This window comes from Polypterus senegalus, chromosome 6 (genome assembly GCF_016835505.1).
Source record: "Polypterus senegalus isolate Bchr_013 chromosome 6, ASM1683550v1, whole genome shotgun sequence".
NCBI lineage: Eukaryota > Metazoa > Chordata > Cladistia > Polypteriformes > Polypteridae > Polypterus > Polypterus senegalus.
The window spans coordinates 54,636,399-54,652,002 of NC_053159.1; positions in this window are offsets into that span (position 1 = coordinate 54,636,399).

Genomic DNA, 15,604 nt, shown 5'->3' on the forward strand with positions numbered 1-15,604 from the left:
TGGAAATGAATGTTTAGGAAATACCAGATGTATAGCTTCACATAAAGGAAACAGCGTAATGTTAACAAAAATACAAAAAATTTCTAGGCCACAGTTAAAAGGCCAAAGTCCAATAAGTAACACATTAAACTAGACCTAATGCTATGACTACTAAGAGTGAAATAAGTGAATTTGAATTAGATGTAGTTGTACATAATTATGACACAGAAACCTGGCTAAATCTGAGGAATGAGAGAGAGTATAAAATATAGGAATATACATTATTTAGGAAAGATAGGCAAAGTCATTTATGTTAAAGAAAACTTCAATATGTGTCTGCCTCAAACTGATGATAACCACCATCTTGGTAAGGATATCTGGATTCAACTAGAAGGTAGCAGTGTTTCAGTTTTGCTGAGGCTTTATCCTTGTCCTTCGTTTCTTTTAATTTAGTTTTTCTTTATTGTTTCTATAAATTATGTGGTGCTTTCTATTTTGATTACTTAGCTTTTGTATACTTTTTTTTAGATTGTCATTTTCTACTTTGTGTATTTTTTCTTCTTGGTCCTTTATTCTTTGTGTATTTTTTGCATTCTGACCAATTTCCTTTTGTAAATACTAGACCTAATTATCAATTATTGTTTTGCCTTGGGTCAATAAATCAATTAAATTAGAATTAAGACTAGGATTATCATGGTTGCCTTTTCTCTATGTTTCTGGACTAGGAGTCAGGAATAAACGATTGATGTTGGTTGTACGTTATAGACTTTCCAATACAGACAATAGTTTCAATATGTATGTTTTTATTCATATTAAAAAAGGAAGTTTTCAGTGCATACAGTAGATGTCTGATAAAAGCACCAGAACCAGGGGCCTTATGTATAACGTTGTGCAAAGCATTCACACTTAAACATAACGTACAGACAAAAGTTATAATGTGCGCACGCACAAAAAAAATTCAGATGCACAAAACAAGCCAACTTCCATGGATTTCCACTCCATAAACCCTGGTCAGCGTGAAAGGTAACACATGTGCACGCACCTGCCGCCTCACCCTGACTCAGTGTTTTGTGAAAAGACAAATGCAAAATCATGGGGAGAAACGAATTTCAGCGAATATGAAGTGGAGGCAATGAAAAACGTATTTGTTGGCTTAAGCAGTGCTATAAGCAACAAATGGAAAGTGATGTAGTGTGGCGGAGGCACTCGAAAGTTCAAGTTCTGAAAGTTGCACAGTGCCAAAATAAAAAAGAAATGGTGAGTTATCAAAGTCGCCATGAAAAGGTGAGTCATAGCCCACCGTCTGAGTGTTACACGCAAGCGTATTAGGGTACAGAAAAAAGAAATAAATAGGGATACAGTGAAGATAAAAAGGTCAAAATGTCGACTTTAATCTTGAAATTTTCACTTTAATCTTGTACTTTAATTTGTCATTAAAGTAGAAAGTTGTAAGCTTCATCTTAATATCAATATTTAATTTACTAGTTTCTCAAATCTCATCGTAACTAAAGTAGCATGTTAATTGCTTCATATTCTATTTGTTCTATGTGTGTGAATCACTACATGCTTCTTGATTAAACGGGTTTTCTCTTTCATAGACAGGAGCGTGCAGGCACTGATCTCCACATAGATTACATTATATTCATGATATTACATCTCTCTGAGCAGTTTAGAATACTAAGATGCATACTTCCTAACATTTTCATGATGAAATGTTTTAAAGCGTATATTAAACATGGAGGCATGATGGCGCAGCAGTAGCAATGAACTGGCACCCTGTCCAGGGATTGTTCTTGCCTCCTGCAAGATGCTTGCAGGGATGTGTGCAACCCTTGATGAAATAATTTATTGCAGCAGTACTGTGTCTGCCAAACGTACCACCCACTAATTCCTGTCTTTCCCCTTTCTTTCTCCAAGTACTGTAACCAATTACCACTCAGTAAGTTCTGTAATAGATGCCTAACCAGCTGTAAGTTTAGAATGCAGATTCTTCAAAACTTTTAAGAAACATTGAAAAATCTTTGTAATATATGTTTAATTATTCCATCCATCTTTCCATCTAGGGTCGTTCCAGACCCAGCAAGCATACAGTGCGAGGCAGGAACAATCCCTGGATGAGGCACCATCTCTACCGCTGGGCCACCGTGCTCCCACATGTTTAATTATTAACAGTATAAAATATTTAAAAGTTAACAATTAATCTGTATAATACATAATATTAATTATAATAATATAATATAATAATAAATAAATTAATTAATATAATTATTAATAATAAATAATAATATAATTATAATATTAATAATAATTTAATTAATTTGTGTAATATACATATTTTAATGCATTTCATCTTAAAAATGATATCAAGTATGAAGTCCTAGCATTCTAACAGCTCACAGTTCCAACAGGATAGCACTTGGAAATCTAAATCGACTTAGAAGCCAGTCATCATTATCCGTAATTACACACTCTCTTCTATTGAATTGAATTGCATTCCTTTATTTTCATTGTATGGTACAGTGACATTCAATATGCAACTCCTCCATAAACTTGTTTTCCTATAAAATGATAAAACAAGAATAATAATATGATAAAAAATAACAAATACATATAATATGAAAGCATACAGTAAGTTCAATAGACATGTTACAGTGCAGATAGTGTAAATGGTTCTTTCCCTGCACCATTGTATTGTTACAGGTTGATTACAATCAGGTGCCTTAAATTTATAAGTGATATGTGGTTAATTTCAGCGTATTTGATAAATCCCCCATCATGGATGTGAATCTAAAAAAGGAAGGGAAACCAAATAGGTACAGTAGCATTACTTTGACACTGGTTGCAGCCAGTTTGCAAAACCGAGCAGAAACATGCATATGCAAGGGAGGGAACTGTCGTGAGAATGTGTGTGATTTTACGGCAAGTTTAGTTTTTACACATCAAGATGCGATTGTGAAAATAGGCGTACACACCGTTTATACACGAGGCCTCAGGAGATGAGTGAGAAAAAACGCACGAAGTCTGTCTCCTTAAACTGACTTGATACTAGTTAATCATAGACAAGGTTTTTTAAACAGTGTCCACAAATTTGGGTACAAAGGCTAGTGCACCATATTTTAAATATTGACAGGATGCTTTGAACTATCATCTGGTAACAACAGTGGACTGTAAGTACTGTAACAATAACATGTTCTTTGTGCCAGGGGTTTCAATAGCTCCCCCTTCCTTTTGAATTTATAAGGTCTGGTCCATTTTAGGAACTGTAGGCTACATAGCCTGCTTCTTGAGTTTTTGGGGACAGCCTAACTTAGTACAGCCTTCCTGGAATTTTTCAGAAATGTTAGGAGTAGTGTTTAACATAATTTGTTACTGTTTTTAACAGGATTTTTAAGAGGAACAGTTTTTTTTTAGGTTTATTGTTATCAGGATAGAATTCAGAAGATACAGGTGATTGAATCTTCCAATCTGACAATAATACCTTTAAGAGTGTTTTGGTAGAGTAGATTTAAAAAAAAAACTACTTTAATTTTGAACAAATTCAGCAAAATCTAAAAAAAGATAAACTGGGTAAAGTCAACCGAGGAGCAGTGGAACAGTTTTTAAAAATGCTTAACATACAATGCAGTACAAAATTTGTCCTGAAAAGATCAGCAATGTGTTTTGTTTATTTTCCTTTTACAGTAAAAGTAATTATGGGCCACCGCAATGTAAACTATGTTTCGTTAAACATACAAAAATACAATTTAATACACAACAGGAACCTGAGAAGGCCTTATTTGAATGATTAGTATACTACTAAACATTGGTAGCAAAAGACACAAGGAAACAAGGTGATAGAATGCTGAGGAAGAAATGGTAATTATGCAAAAGAAGAGATTCTATAAGGAGTGACAGAAAACAAAGGCAGAAGGTGTCAGGGGCTATATAAGGAAGCAAAACAAACTAGAAAAAGTAGTTATGACAGAACAAGTAACTAAGAGATGGGAATTTTCAAATAACCTAGAGAATTAAAAGATGTGGGAATTGCATTCAGGATTACAAAGCAGGTATAAAAAAAAACAGGATGTAGTAGGTGTGAATCACTTGAACATCATGATTAATAGTATTTGGATTAAGAATACCTGACAAAAGTACATGGTGAAACCACTGAATGAGGAGAATGAATGAAATAATTATTTTTATTGTGAGAAAACAAAAAGATACATTTGTAAGTTTGTAAAAGAGGAGATCACAAGAGCTCTGAAAAAGCAGTGGGTAAAGACTGGGCCCCACCTGGAGAAGTGTTGGAAATGTTGAATACAGAGAAAAGACTTGGCGTTAAATGGTTAACAGACCTATGCAATATTATTGTGCATGAAGATTTCCTCCAGCATGGAAAAGATTGTGATTTAGTATACAAAACTAAGAAACTGAATTTGGGTCAAGCAATCATGTTTTTGATGAAGGTGCTTGACAGAGAATACTTGAAAAAAGAATCAGTGAATGTGATAGATAGATAGATAGATAGATAGATAGATAGATAGATAGATAGATAGATAGATAGATAGATAGATAGATAGATAGATAGATAGATAGATACTCCTGACTTCAAACAGTGGTCAGTACAGCACATAATTAGTTAGGCATGAGGAGTCATATAAAGTGAGAGAAATATGGATCTGGAGCCGAAGCGTAGTTGTGGTCCTCAAGGATTTTACCATTCTCCTCCTCCTTGTCCGGTGTGTCATCCTTTGTCAGCCGCTTTCTCCTTACCCAAACCCCTACTCATGAAAGTGGAATGGAGAAATTGTTCCAATCAATGCAGAAGCCGAACCCTTCTTCAACAGTCACTGCCCTGTCTCAAACCGTAGCTCACGGAAATCTTTTTTAAAACATCGGCTCCAAATTCAGGTACGATGACCAACTGTAAAGTTCTCTTTCCAGATAGCGATGAATCATATAGATTGGTTTTCTGCATTGGAGGAAAATGTATGAAAACTAGTAGATAAGTGAGCAAGAAATGCATACTTAGGTCGAGAAAATAGTTCCAAGAATCTGCAGTAAAATGTATTATTTCCAGTTTACTTTTGGGCCACAAGCATGCCCCACAAACTTGGAAGGCATGTTTTCATTCATTGAAACCCTTTCTGAGTGGGCATATTCAGTAAGCTTTAGGGTGAAAACTTATTAAATTTGACAATCTTACTTTTTGTCATGTTGTGACCCAAGGATAATATAGCTCTATTATAAAACATCAGAGCAGACAGAATGCAGTTTCATATGGCAAATTAATGCACACCACAATTGTGAAGAAATAATTTCAATTTAAGAACTGCATTTTGATTAACTCTTAAAACAGTCAGTGGTAATCCTTTTTATTAGCTTTTTGTTTTTAAGAGTTTATTTAATGTACTAATTGTTACCATTTTTTTTTTTTTTTGCTGTAGTGTTAATTTTTAAAATTTTGTTGAAAAAACAAGTACAGTACATGTATTTTATCATTACATACCTTTATACTTTAAAAAGCTGGTAATTCTCAAATCTTCTTCAGTGGCATTTCTGCATTAAGGGCTGATGGTGCTGTTGTCCAAAAAATTATTCTAATAAGGTATCCTAAATAATGTAAAATGCTAATAAAATGTTTATAGTAAGCTCAACTAATTTAGAAAATTTTAGATTTTTGGAGCATGAGAATTTTACAGTACTGCTAGTCTGTTCCAGGTCTTTCAACCCTGCAGTGTTCTAGACAGACATCTGTTTTATCTTGGTAGAGTAATATATAAATTGCTCTACTTTCCCCTATTGTATAATTAATATGTAGCCTTAGAATGCCTAATCTCACAGACTTACCACTGTATATAACTTATTCCCACCTTCCCTTCTATATATATAACCTCAGGCAATTAGATGTAGTAAAAAGACAAGCAGGAGTTAAGTTACACATAAAATAATGTATTACTGTTAATATTTATAAATAACAACAAAATGCAAAGTACATTTGAATATTGGCAACCATACAACCTGATAAAATAGTGATGTGTAATTCAGGTGGCACACAGACTTGTAGTTACTTAATGTCTCTAGTCTCTAGTTAAGGCATCATTGGTGGCTCAGCTTTTAGCCACATGTCTGTTCAAAATGGCTGAAACTGTGTTCTTCATTGTGTTGTCTTCAGTTCATGTTGTGATGGTCTTCATCAGTTGTTAGCAAGAGAAAGATACTTCTGCATCATCACAGGTTAGCAAGAGAGATGCTTCTTCATCATATGTTGGTTAGAGAGAGAGAATGTGAGGTTAAGCACGTACATTTATAAATGTTCTCTCGAACCCCTGGAACCAATAGGGCATCATGGTACTTAAAGGCCTCTGAGACAAGCCAATTCCAAACAGCCATACCTCAGACCAATGGGTGAAATAGAACATCTTATCTCCTGCCCCCCCAAGACCATATGTTAAGCTAACCTGGCTTTGTGTGGGGGATGAAAGAAAAACTTTAGCAAAGAAACACTCGCCAAACTGGTTTAAGACACATCCCCCAAATCCTGTCGTAAAATTACAATGAAAAGTCGTAAAGGGGGACCGACGGGGGGGCAAACACGAATGCTTCTCACCAAAGTAACACTAAATTACATTGCCTAAATTACAAATAAAGACATACAAAACATTTATCAAGTTATATGCAAAATCTTACATCACAACACTCCAACCCAATGAATGTTTTGTACAATGTCTTTATATATAGTGTCTTTAAATTGTTTAAAGAGTCTGATGCATAACTTGTGCATTGATTTGCAGTATTTGCTCTCCCAGTGTTAAAAGTTGTCTGTGACCATTTGTCCATTACATATCTTCTTTATTTTAAAGACAATCAGAAGAAAGTGGATCTGCTCCTGATGACGTGGATCTGCTCCAGTTTGCGTCAACTCTTTCTGCAGTCTTCATATGTCATCAGATCTGGTGGTTCAAAATGAGACAAGTCCACACCTTCCACTAAACTAGCCCACTACAATTTAGTCTGTTGTGTGAATTCTTAATCTGTACTTGTTCTCTGTCTAACTGCTAAATAGACCCCTGTCCCAAACTATCTGTTTAAACATATGCAGCTGTACAGTTAATATCAAAATTTGAAAGGTAACATGCCACAGGTGCCAGTACAAGCACTCTTGCCCAAGTGACAGCACATGTGCCACTGCATAAACTGTTTATGAACCAACATTTGTGGCCTCTCTGCACACATTTGGGGTTGATTTAGTTGCCTCTTGTGCTTTCCTACCCATGGTGCAACTCTTGACTGCCATCAGCCTTTACCAGTATAGGCTGGCATCACCACCATGAGACATCAAAGCTATGCAACTCTCATCATTCCCCCGTAGGCCACCCCTAGAGTTGTTTGCTCACCATATGCATACTCGTTGTGCTAAACACCTTGGTTCAGAATTGGCCCACTGGTCCTGTGCTTGTACCACAGCCGACAATCTCAGCAGGGCTTCCGTATTTTCCCAATTAGACTATACCTAAACATCGGAACCCATATGACTTGCAAATGTACCAGCTGCACCTGCTTTCCTGAAAAGTTCACCAATTTGCTCAGTATACTCTTTAATAATAGTATTAATTATATTAATTATCCCACTTAATTAATTAATACCCAGAATGTATACTTTATGAGCCCAAAATGAATCCCCTTATTTTGGCATTCCTAACTGGTTTGTTCAGTTTCCACCCCTTGGAATATAAATTTGCTACAGTAATGAACAAACCTTTTCTTTTAAACTATAGCTATTGTGACTAGCCTTATTATTGCATGACTTGTGGACTTGTTACTCACTTAAACCCCAGTAAGTGTCTTTTTCTTGCTGTCTCTTCAGTTCTTCTTCATGTCTTTGTCTTTAGTCTTTGCATGTTATCTTTTCTTCATCATTCTGCTATGTAGGCAGGTCTGAAAAATGGAAGGTAACAAAGCAGTTTCTGTCCATCTCATTCTCTTGGCTATCGACCTGGTGCCAATACTCAAAATTTGCTTCTAGGCATTCATTGGAACAGCTTAGCCGCTAGTGCCATGCCACTCCAATGTGCCAATGGTAACCCAATCTCCTGCATGGATTTTACTCTGCTAATTGCCTTCACTATTTATTACCTGCACCAACCCAAAGTCCATAAAACCTTACAATAGAAGTAGCACTATTGCAAAAGGCCAGAAAATTGAAACAGAAATAACTGTTTTCCCTTTCCTGTCTTCCTGCGCTACCCTTCTATTTTTTTTCATTGCCTGTGTGTCCTTTTTTATTGTATGGTAACTGCTACCTGAAAGTGTGGGCTAAAACCTCTCCAGAATCCAATTGCCAGATCCAGCATCTCTCCTGAAACTGACCTGTTTTCTTTACTCAAGACCAGCTCACTTTTCTCCATTTTATTGCATGGAGATTCATAGGCTGTCTTTTTAAACAACTGGTCAGTCAGGTTTCGAATTACTGAACCTAAGTGTGTGTGCTTTTAAATACTGCTGGTCCCAGCACAGCTGTTAGGACCTTCACACCCCTGTGCATTCCTAGCTTGCTGGCTGAGCTTCCTGCTGCACCCTCCCCCATCCTTTGTTCTTTGGCTTGTCCTGGTTCATTCAAACCAACTCCTAAACTGGTGCACTTTCTTTCCAACTCAGCCATTCTTGCACTAGCACATTCAGACCTTTCACACACAAGCACTTGAATTCCTTTCATTTCCATTGTTCTTTGTTTTAATTCCACACTTTCTTTATTCAGTATTCTTAAGCCAATATCCATTTCATGCCCTCTAGTCAACAATTGCCATTCACACTCACCAGCTCCTCTGCCTTCTATCTGATCTCTTTGTCCTAAATCAAATTTCAATGCAGCACTGGTTACCTTTCTTAACAGTGGCGAAATATCTATCAGTGTAGCATATTCTTTAAATACTGGACAGACCTCAGAATTACCTTGAGATTTTGGTGCAATGAAGAATAATGGAACGAAACACCCTTGCTGTTTTCCCTTCCTTTCATCCCTCTCCTTTTCCTTACACTCACATTCCCACTCTTTATCTGAGCACTCATCTGTCTCATGTAAGTCACCCACCCATGTTTTAGGGTTCCAGTCCGATCTGGTTACTATTGCCCTAACTTTCACCATGGGTGGTTTTCTCTCTTTGTTTCCCTTGCTTTCTGCGCTTTCCACTTCAGCAGTGGGTGTTCTACATGCTAACACTTCACAATGATCACACCAACTGTTACATCTTTCAAAATTCTCACTCAACATTCCACAACTTACACTTTCATTCACTTTGCTATTTTCTTCCTTATCATGATCTTCTTTATTACCAATAATACATGCTAGTAAACCTCTTAAAGCAAACATACACATACATACACAAAGATCCTAAACGAATAAGTACCGTATGAATGACGAATGCATGCCCCATCACTCCCTAGCACTTTAACCACTTAAATGCCGTATGAATGACGCATGCATCTTTCACCACTCCCTAGCTCTTTAATTAGGGACTCACTACCACTAGCACTTACAAACATGCTGGTATCCTTGTGAATGAAGTCTCTACACTTTGTTGGTTAAATTCCATTCAGCAACCAAACAATGTCTTACTTCCACTGCATTTGTACACTGGGTGCCCTAAAATTCACATACATAAACACACACGTACATCAACAGTATTTGCAAACAGGGTGCAAAACATGGTTACCCCAAAATCCTGCCGACTACGGCAATTGTTTTATCTTGGTAGAGTAATATATAAATTGCTCTACTTTCCCCTATTGTATTATTAATATGTAGCCTTAGAATGCCTAATCCCACAGACTTACCACTGTATATAACTTATCCCCACCTATATCTATAACCTCAGGCAATCAGATGTAGTAAAAAGACAAGCAGGAGTTAAGTTACACATAAAATAATGTATTACTGATAATATTCATAAATAATAACAAAATGCAAAGTACATTTGAATATTGGCAACCATACAACCTGATAAAATAGTGATGTGTAATTCAGGTGGCACACAGACTTGTAGTTACTTAATGTCTCTAGTCTCTAGTTAAGGCATCATTGGTGCTCAGCTTTTAGCCACATGTCTGTTCAAAATGGCTGAAACTGTGTTCTTCATTGTGTTGTCTTCAGTTCATGTTGTGATGGTCTTCATCAGTTGTTAGCAAGAGAAAGATACTTCTGCATCATCACAGGTTAGCAAGAGAGATGCTTCTTCATCATATGTTGGTTAGAGAGAGAGAATGTGAGGTTAAGCACGTACATTTATAGATGTTCTCTCGAACCCCTGGAACCAATAGGGCATCATGGTACTTAAAGGCCTCTGAGACAAGCCAATTCCAAACAGCCATACCTCAGACTAATGGGTGAAATAGAACATCTTATCTCCTGCCCCCCCAAGACCATATGTTAAGCTAACCTGGCTTTGTGTGGGGATGAAAGAAAAAGTTTAGCAAAGAAACACTCACCAAACTGGTTTAAGACACATCCCCCAAATCCTGTCGTAAAATTACAAAGAAAAGTCGTAAAGGGGGACCGACTGCCTCTCACCAAAGTAACACTAAATTTCATTGCCTAAATTACAAATAAAGACATCTTTAGTCTGTACATGTGTGGCTTAAACCTCTCTGTTTTGTAGTTTGAAGGTTTATAGTGCTTTTATGTTACCTATTGGTTGGGGTACAAACTTGTATTATGGTGTAGTGCAGGAGAAAAATTAGACTTAGAGGTCACATAGTCATTTAGGATAAAGTGTTTTGATATGCTTTCCATATTAAAATGTAGCATTCATCTTAGAAGTATAGAAGGGTTAATAAATGGTAGAAACTCTCTCAGGCATATCAGGAAACCATATAGTGGCCAAGTAAACAACAAAGACAAGAATGTGCCAGGAGCAGGGTGATGTAATACACCAAATGTATGATTTAAGAGATCAGCAGATATTGTGTAAACAATAAAATTGGTCAGTTGTCAGATAAGTACTGTGAGACTTCAAGGGTAATATCTATACTAAGAGATATTGAAGAACAAGTATGTAATGGAGAAAGACTTTTGTTTAGGCTGGTTATACTCTGTGCTGAACACCTCATGCCTTTTAACCAGTCAGAGTATAACATGTACAGTATGTATTGATTGACTGTATGTAAATTCAATAGTTTATAAAATAAGCCCCAACTCTTTGTTTCTGTGACAATTCTCATCATGCTGTAAAAAACTGCTATGAGAGATGCTCCCTCCTCAGGTTGGTGCTGCAGATGAAACAAATGACACAGATAGACAAGGTCTTCCCCTGCCTGATTACTGACTGAAAGGTTTTATCAGAATCGACTTGTTAGTGGAGGTTTCTTTTTTAAGATGTTGGCTTCTACCATAGCCTTCGTCATCGTCATGAATCATGCCTATTAGTTAATGAATTAGCATTTCAGATTATTTAAATGTGATATATTTTTTTCACTACTGTTCTTTGTTGGTTCAACTGTGTGGCAATTTTTTGATGGGCTTTCATTTTGTTAGTATCTCCCCCTTGCTCTTTTAGGTGAGTTGAACTGGAGGTTATCTCATTCCTTGAAGGTCCTTCATTGCTGCATTGCTGCTCAACCAATCCGATCTTTGACATCTCCTTCTATACAGCTTCAGTGATGTTTTCCTTGCTACATCTCTTACCTGCACATTCACGCTGCTGCTTGTTCCATACATTGTTCATTTATCATCAGACCCAATACCATCTGCACTCACTTCCCAAACTCTGTGAGCTGATCTTAACCAGGATTCTTCTTGAGATTGCTGACTGCCACATACCCAGGCCAAAGCAGAGGTTTAAGCAGAGGAATGGGTGTGGTCTATCTCAATAAAGAGCAAAGAGGTTTTCTTCTATTGCTTAGTTTTGACAGAATTAATGTAATCAGACGTGAACTGTTGTTTGAAACAAATGAAGAAAATGATCAAAACAGAAATAGGAAACTTTATTAAAAACAGATAATTTAATACTTTTCTAGATCAAATGTCATTCCAGTTTTTATGTCACTTACAAAAACATGATTTATTTGATTTCTGTTGCTGTACATTTTCCAAATATATGTACAATGTATTTTTTGATAAAAAAGTAAGAAAATTAATGATATCATAAGTCATGATTCCAATAATTCAATTTTAATCAAACTTAACACTAAATTAAAACTTTCATGTAATTTTTATTTTCAGAATTCCATATGTATATACAGGTAAAATTCCATTGCAACAAACGCTCAGGGACCTAAAAAATATTTTGTTGTAATGAAAATTTCATTGTAATGAGATTCTGCATTTGTTACTACTGTACAGTGCTTTCTTTAAATTGTGTCAAAGTGTTTGCAATCATTTCAATAGCTTCTTTTGCATTAATTTTAATCTCCTCCTGCCTACAAGTTATGCTGACGAGAATTGTTCTCAGCATTTCCTTGCCACAATACACTTTCAGGGTGCGAATAATGCACAAATCCAATGGTTGAAGCACTGCTGTGCAATTGGGTGGGAAGAATTCAATGCGACCATTACCTAAATGTGGAAGCATGTTGTGTGCAGCACAGTTATCAATCAGAAGCCGAATCATCCTTTTCTTCTTCATATTGTGAGGTTTCTGAACATTTTTGGGATTAATTTTAATCTCCTCCTGCCTACAAGTTATGCTGACGAGAATTGTTCTCAGCATTTCCTTGCCACAATACACTTTCAGGGTGCGAATGATGCACAAATCCAATGGTTGAAGCACTGCTGTGCAATTGGGTGGGAAGAATTCAATGCGACCATTACCTAAATGTGGAAGCATGTTGTGTGCAGCACAGTTATCAATCAGAAGCCGAATCATCCTTTTCTTCTTCATATTGTGAGGTTTCTGAACATTTTTGGGATCCCCCCCACTCCTCACCCAACTGGAACGACACACTGAAGTGCGTTTCAAAGTGCGATTGCAGCGTCTGTGGAAGATTGTTAATCCGTTGATGGGGCAGGGCAATAGCAGGTGCCAAAGAAGCAAATCATAAAAGATCGGAGTCACACTATAAGTCCCTATCTTGCACCCCAAAACACAAGGTTTAGTCTCAGTACTTTAGCAAAACCAGCTTTATTCAGCTTGAAATAGGAACGGCACAGTTATTTATTGTAGCGTGATCTGCCACTCTGCTATACACAGACACAGCAGTCTGGCAGCGTCATGGCCAGGGGCCTCATGTATAACGCCGTGCGCAGAACTCGCACTATAACATGGCGTAAGCACAAAAGCCGAAATGTGCTTACGCACAGAAAAATCCAGATGCAGGAATCTGTGCGTACTCCAACTTCCACATTCTTCCGCTACATAAATCCCGATCAGCGTGAAAACTAACACTCGTGCACGCGCTTCATGTAACGCCCCAACTCCTCCCAGAATTACGCCTCTTTGAATATGCAAATGAATATAAATCGCCCTTAAACTCAGCCTTCTGTGAAAAGACAATGGGAAAAGCACGGAGGATAATATAAGAATTTCAGCGAAAAAGTGGAGGCAAAGGAAAAACGTACTATTTGTTCAAATAAACCGTGGTATAATCAGCAAAAGGAAGTTGATCGAGTGACATAGCGTGTTGGATAAACTTGAAAGCTCACGTTCACAAAATCGCACAGTGCCGGAAATAAAAAAGAAGTCACATATCAAAGTCGCCGTGAAAAGCCGAGTTGTAGCCCACTGTCTGAGTGTCATATGAAAGCTTATTAGGGTACAGAGAAAAAAAAGGCACACAGTGGGGAAAAAGCACGAAATGTCAACTTCAATCTCAACATTTCCACTTTAATCACGTAGTTTATTTTGTCATTAAAGTAGAACATCATAAACTTCATCTTAAAATCATTTAATTAACCAATTTCTCAAATCACATTGTAATTAAAGAGCACATTAAATGCTTTGTTTTGTATTTGATCTTCTATGTGCTCTATGTGTGTGAATCACTACTTGCTTCTTAAACCGGCTCTCTTCCTCCAACTGGACACAGAATCCATTACATTCGTGATATTACAGCTCTCTGAATAACTAAAATACTGAGATGTATATGTGATGTAATTTTCATGATGATAGGAGTTAAAGCACGTTATTAAACATGTTTTTCACTTCGATGAAATGATTTATTGCAGCAGTACTCAGGGGCGGCTCTAGGCTTGTGGTGGCACTGGGCAGAGGAAGAATCGGTGGCTCCTTCGCCGCCAATGTCAGTAAAGTATCTTATGCCCGGTGGATGGCCATGTCCGTTGCAGACACTGCATAGCCGCCTCGTGCTCTGAACACAAGCATTTAACTTTTGCCGAAATTTGTCACTGCATTTTTAGCTGTGTTATTTTCTCTTTCTGTGTTATATTCAATATATATTGGCGTAGCCGTCACTGCAGTCAGTGCTTTTCTTTACCCAAGTAACCAATCGCCACACAATCAGCTCTGTAATAGAAGTTAAGCCATTTGTAAGCTTCAAAACGTTTAAAGAACATTGAAATATCTTCGTAGTACATGTTTAATTATTCTATCCTTAACGACACTCCCAGTGAAGAATATAGATTATTTAAATGAAGTTAAAGTTTTATCTGTATAATTTAATAAACATATTTTGCTGCATTTCACCTTAAAAATGATATCGTCATCATATGTAAATACACTCTTTATAAAGTGGCTCAGGTTGTGCGATATTATAACTGTAGTGCAAGTTTACAGTGGGGTGATTGTACTTATAAGTACAAACAATTCTACAAGGTGCAATTGATTGAGTGCATTTAAAGTTCTTGGGATGAAACTGTTTCAGAACCGCGAGGTCTGTACAGGAAAGGCTTTAAAACGTTTTACAGTGGCTGAGACAGCGTGTCCTTGAAGCTGTATACCGATAATTCTCTTTCCGATCAGCTGCTGCTGTGATTCACACTCAGATACAGTGATAATAAATACTCTGAGTCGTGCAGTGAGAGTAATATGGAAAAAGATGATCTGCTGTGGCAACTCCTAACGGGAGGAGCTGAAAGAAGAAGAAGAAGAAGGAGAAGTGAGAGTAACAACGCTAAAGCAGTTATGGTATTTGGAATACTATGGCTATTCCCTGGACCATTATATTGTTACAAGTTAATTACAATCAGATGCGTTACACTAATAAACAATATGCGGTTAGTTTCAGTGTATTTATAAAGCCGCGTCAGGAAAATAATGAGTAACCACACAGGAACAGTAGCACTGCTTTGACGCTGGGTGCCGCCAGTCTGCAAAACCGAGCGGAGAACTTGCGTACGACAAGGCATGAGGTACCATGGAAAAGTGCGTGGCTTTATGCCAAATGTAGGTTTTATACATCGCGATTTGAACGTGGAAAAGTTCTTACGCAACATTTCTGTGCGTACGCACCGTTTATACATGAGGCCCCAGGTCAGTGACCAAGTAATCTTGTTATCTGTATTTACAATGTACTGCTCCAAACCTTAGCCTGCTATTGCCCCGTACAGACACTTACATCTCACTTTGGGACGCTCTTGGGTCATACGTTTGCAATCCGAGATTTTTCTTCTTTTTTTGCTCAGTCTTTCAAGAAAGTTGACAGTGTCGATGGCAGAATTGCAAATTCACTGGCAACGTCTTTTTTCTTTTTGCCA